Source organism: Bidens hawaiensis, unplaced genomic scaffold (genome assembly GCF_021521415.1).
Source record: "Bidens hawaiensis isolate Kalapana, Puna unplaced genomic scaffold, B.hawaiensis_p1.1 tig00024022_1, whole genome shotgun sequence".
NCBI classification, from domain to species: domain Eukaryota; kingdom Viridiplantae; phylum Streptophyta; class Magnoliopsida; order Asterales; family Asteraceae; genus Bidens; species Bidens hawaiensis.
This window is the reverse complement of record NW_027493786.1, coordinates 199,365-205,364: the sequence shown is the minus strand read 5'-3', so window position 1 is coordinate 205,364 and position 6,000 is coordinate 199,365.

The window sequence follows — 6,000 nt, the reverse complement described above, 5'->3', positions numbered from 1 at the left end:
ACCTGTAACAACGCATAAAATAATATTTGTCAACACGTATGTTGGTGAGCAATTTCATAGTTTTAATTGTATATAATATGAGTCAAAATCCACAAACGTATGTGAGACTATAAATAAATGCATCAAATATTGCGGTATGTAAATCATAAGTAAATGAGGATCCTTTCTAATCGGTTGCAACCGGCATACTCGGATAATGATGCCCTATTCTACTTGCACAAGACTAAGTAGTTAGGGGTGCGTATGATCATACTTATTAAGATTCCACAACAACATAAAAATAAACACCCGTGCGCGTAAAACATATGAAACATATAACACACAATAGAGCAAGTATTCTAAGTATTATACACCCTAGAGTTTGTGGTTTGAGGATAGAGTATTATGAATCATTCTTGTTTTGAATAAGTATGCATGTTACCCCCAAAGTATAAAAAGGAAACGGGGGATGAAATGTACTCACATGAAATAAATAACTTGAAGAATAGATTGCGATAAAACGGGGAGTGGTAAGTTCAACTTGACAAGTAAAATAAATAATTAAAGTTTGAAGGTTAAAATGTAAGTACATAAGGATTAAAGTAATGGTTTTAGAAAAGTAAGTTTACTCGAAGTCGGGTCTCGGTATTCTATTCATTAGTTGTTACTTAACCTTTGTTAAGTAAATATTTGGGTATAATTGCAATATTGCAAAGTTAAATAGATACCAAAATGAGATTTTACGAGTGTTCGGATTTGTCGGTTCGAGTCCTGATAATTGGTCAAGCTCGAAGCCGAGATTCCAAAGTATTTAAATGTTATGAGATAACTCAATGAAATCCAAAGAAGCTTAACCAAGTGTGTAGTTTTATTAAGAAGCACCTCGACGTCCGTTAAGCGAGTGTTTGGTTTTGTCGGTCCAAACTTGTTATAAGATCAAGTTAGATCCAACATACCAAGTGTTTTGAGAAAACAATTAAAATTAGTTTATAATATAGTTTTAAAGAAAATATGAGATTCGGTGGCTCAAAACACAACTAGTGTGTCTTAAGCGAGGGAGCTCGGTTTAGTTCGGTCTTGGTTCGGTCCTTGACTCAGAATAAGACCGAGGATGGTTACCACATACCCAATACCATAGAACTTCTTAAAATGAACTTAGAATTTATAATATACAAATCTTACATGTAACATATTATTAAATCATTTTAAATATAAAGCATCTAAACGAGAGTTCGGTCTTGGTTCGGTCCTTGACTCGGAATAAGACCGAGGATGGTTACCACATACCCAATACCATAGAACTCATTAAAACAAACTTAGAAATGATAATACTCAAGTTCTACATACAATATGTTAACAATAAAGTATTTAAACAAAAGTTTGGTTTTGTTTTGGTTCTTAGCTCGGGATGAAACTAAGGATGGCTACCACATACCCAAATACCATTTAACTAATGAAATGATTTGGAAACTAAAAGTAGTTAAAGACTAAACAATAGTAATAAGCTTAAACAAAATTATAGCATAAATTAAAGTGTTTATCAATGACTATAATAGTCCTTCATGTAGCCTTGCCTAGCAATACCGAAACCGACCATGGCTGGAGACGGGAAAGCCACGGAAACAAGGGAAATATGTTGTATATAAGCTATAATATCAAGCTTTAAGTAACAAGAATCAGTTAGAAACAAATATTAGTATTAGTTAGAGGTGGTCAAAAAAACCGGTCCTCGAACCGGTTTGCCGGTTTAAACCGGAAACCGGTTTTTAAGAAAACCGGTTTTTTGTAAACCGGTTTGACCGGTTTACAAACCGGCGGTTTATATATCGGTTACACAATTTGGAGCCAAAACCGGTTTTATAACCGGTTATAAAAAAACCGGTTTTTTTTAATAACCGGTTATTAAAAAACCGGTTTTTTTAATAACCGGTTTTTTAAAAAACCGGTTAACCGGTTTTTTTATAAACCGGTTTTTGACCGTTATAAAAAAACCGGTTAACCGGTTAAAAACCGGTTTTTTCCCGTTGATTAACGGCCACATAGCCGTTTTTTTTAAGTTTTGACCGTTTTTTTTTTCCCCATTTTACCCCCACAAACATCTATATATAGCTTAGGTTGGGTATTGGTTAGATCACACTCGATTATACAACTCCAAACGCTCTAAACGTTTATTACATACGCGATTATTTTGTTATCTCACGCTCAATTATACCACATTACCACTCCATACGCTCTTATTTCGTAGTCGATTATCATGGCCTCCCAAAGTGCTGCTTCATCCGTCAACATGGGTGCCTCGAACACGGGAGAAACGGTCGTTCGGGTCATCCCCACGAAACGAAACCAAGATGTTTGGCAACATTTCGACCTATGCGAAATGTCTAACGGTACCCAAAAAGCTCGATGCAAACATTGTTTGAAGTTTTATGGCAAAGATGCAAACTCCACTTTAAGAGCGCATGTACAAAGGCCCTTTTGCAAGGCCTTGAAGGACGAATCGGGAAGTAGTTCGCAGCCGGAGATGACGAATCAAGGAACGGTGTTTACGTACGACCTTGAAGCGGTACGTCAAAAGTTTTCAAACTTTGTGATTCAAAATACACTTCCTTTCAACCACTTCGACAACCCTCAATTCACGGAGATGATGCAAAAGTATGTTCAACCACGCTACCAACACGTAAGTCGTTCGACCCTTAGAAGAGATTGTCTTGAAGCTTGGAAAAACGCTAAATCCGAACTAATTTCATACTTTTCAAACTTACAAACTGGTGTAAACTTAACAACGGATGTGTGGTCGGTACCTAATGGTTCGCCCGACTCATACATTTGTGTGACGGCTCATTGGGTTGACCCCGGGTCGTGGCAAATGATGAAACGAACCGTTGCGTTTCAATTGTTTGATTACCCGCACACGGGTAGAAATATTTTTAAACTCTTGGATAAAGTCATTCGACAATACAAGATTGAAGATAAAATCTTTTCAATTTCGTTTGATAACGCGTCCAACAATACGGCCGCGGTTGGCCATTTAAAATTAAAGTATAAACCTATTTGTGATGGAGCGTTTTTTCATAGCCGATGCATTGCACATATTATCAACTTGGCCGTGCAAGATGGGTTAAACGTGATCGAAACGCAAAGAAACAATTTTAAAAGAATGTTACGAGATGTTTTTAGCAGCAATAAAACATTTTCAAGATACAAAAAATTTTGTGATGAAGCTAATTGTCAATGGTTGGGGCCCAATTGGGATTGTCCAACAAGATGGAACTCGACTTGTGATATGTTTGAGAAAGCCATCCAACAAAAAGAATCACTAATTGCGTTTCATCAAATAATGTCAAGTAGGGGTAAATGTGCACCGTACGATCCTAGAAACTGGTTATTGATTGAGATCGTTACGGAGGTCCTTCAAATTTTTAAATCTTGCACAACTAGTTTATCCGGGGTTTACTATCCAACAAGCCCCATTGCTTTACCAAAAATTGCTGTCATGTGCACAAAGTTGAGTGAACTTCATTGTAGGGGTGCACCTTATTTTGATATGGGTGTAAAAATGAAAGAAAAATTTAGAAAATATTTTCAACAACTACCCGCTGTTTTGACATGTGCTGCTGCGTTAAACCCTTGCATAAATGTTGGTGGTGTTGAAGCTTTAATAGAAAAAATTTGTGATGAGCTAGAGTTAAACGACGATCAAAACCCCTATTATAACCAAACTTTAAAGAATGCTTTCAACACCACCTTGTCTAACATGTATGATGTTTACCTTACAAAATACGGGTCGTCTTCCCAAATTCATGACTCGTTAAGAGCTGTTGCCCAATCCCAATCCCAAACCGACCTTGAAATGGGGATGTACTACATGATTTGGGAAGACGCCGGTAAACGTCAAAAGGTAAACACCCCAAGCAGTGAACTTGGAAGGTATGGTGGTACCAACTTTGTGAAACACATGACTCCAGATGAATTTAGAAGTCTTGATTTGCTGGCTTGGTGGAGAGGTAAGGAGGATGAGTTTCCGATCCTCGCCGCCATGGCCAAAGATTTACTAACGGTCCAAGCTTCCACGGTAGCTTCGGAGTCTGCTTTTTCTGTTTCTGGCAGGGTTATATCGATTAGGAGGACTCGACTCACTCCACCAGCTGTAGAGATGTCTATTTGCTACAAGGATTACTTGGACGCTTTAGATAGGGCACAACATCAACGCTCACTCGAGGGGGAAATTGTAACATCCTAAAATTTTTATATTGATAAATAAAAGAAAGTTATGTTTAGTAAATTCACGTTTTAGTTATTTAATGTCGAGTAAGGAACGGGTCTTGGGCTTAGTTATTTTATGAACTCGGCCTGTCTCGACCCGTAGGAAGCCAACCCGAGCCTAACCAAACCCGTAGTATATAAACGAAAGTTCTTGACACTTCCACCATTTTTCACCATCTTCCTTCACTTACACCCACCCAAACACTCTCATTTCTAGAGAGAGAAGCTAGAGAGAGAAAGTTCTCAAATCACAAATCCGAGTCCACAATCTTGTTCCTAATCGTTTTTGGTAAGTCCCTCTCGAAAATCATCCGTTTTCATAACCATTTTCGACCTCAAATCGAGCAAAAACTCCCATTTTCGTAACTTGAGTTTTCGGGTCAAAAACCGCCTTGTTTTGGTGTCAAAATGCAAGCTTTTGTGTTTAAAAGTACTAGGAATCGATAGCCCTTTCAATCCCGAGCATTTCCATGTCAAAAACTTCGATTTTGGGTCAAAAAATCTGGAAAATCTGGAAAACCCGTGGGTTTCTCCGTCGCCCAGCTTGAAGGAGTCGAATCAGACTCATTCGATCGAACCAGTCGATCGAATCAGTCCATTCGATCGAATGCGTAGATCGAACAAGTCCAGTCGACCGAATAGGGAAGCAACCGAATGGTCTCCAACTCATTCGATCGAATGAGTTTTGTATTCGATCGAATGAGTGTTGTATTCGATCGAACGTGTTCCTATTCGATCGAACGTGTTCCTGTTCGATCGAACGTGTTGTATTCGATCGAACGTGTTCCTATTCGATCGAACGTATTCCTATTCGATCGAATCAAGCCAGAACCAAGCTGTTTCCAAGTTCGCCTAAGGTTTAACTTCGCCTGAAGCGAAGTTCGTCTATAAAATAAATTAAAAACCTAATGGAAAATGTGTTAAGGCAGTTATCGAAAATAAAATTTTTCCAAGCTGACCTGGCAGCTTAACCCCAGCCAGGGGCTCTGCCCCTTGGACCCCGCTAGGGGCTGCCGCCCCTAGAACCCCGCTGCCAGGGGCGCTGCCCCCGGACCCCCGTTCGTTGTGGGTCATATATAGATAGAAATACAAACGAGTAGCAGTAGTTAATTGATATGTGTAAATATTATACAGTTAGCCGAGCCCAGTTAAAGAAAGGAATTACGATCAACGGCGAGCGTAACAGGATCCAGGTGAGTTTCTAGCCCCATTCCTTGTTATGTTTTCGGGGCTGTGTGCATACTTGATGTGTTGTTAATACATTTATCCAAAGTGATAAGTGTATGCCATAGGTGATATATGTGATATGTATGAATGATTGCTTGATGGTTCGTGAACGATCTTCGGATATTGCACGTACTGTCAGGTTGTAACGTTATAAATATGGCAAGTATGATATGTATGTTTATGTGTATGAACGTAAGAAAGTTAATAAAAGAAGGAAATGACGGTTGTATGGTTGTATGGTTACGAAAGGGGTACCGAGCCCTAATAATACTCGAGGTATGATGTATGGTTGTATGGTAACGAAGAGGGAATCGAACCCTACTAATATTCGAAAACATGGGACCAGACCCTAATAATATCTGTGATGTTAGGGACCAGACCCTAATAATATCTGTGATGTTAGGGACCAGACCCTCATAATATCTGTGATGATAGGGACCAGACCCTTATAATATCTGTGATGTTAGGGACCAGACCCTTATAATATCTGTGATGTTAGGGACCAGACCCTTATAATATCTGTGAGGTTAT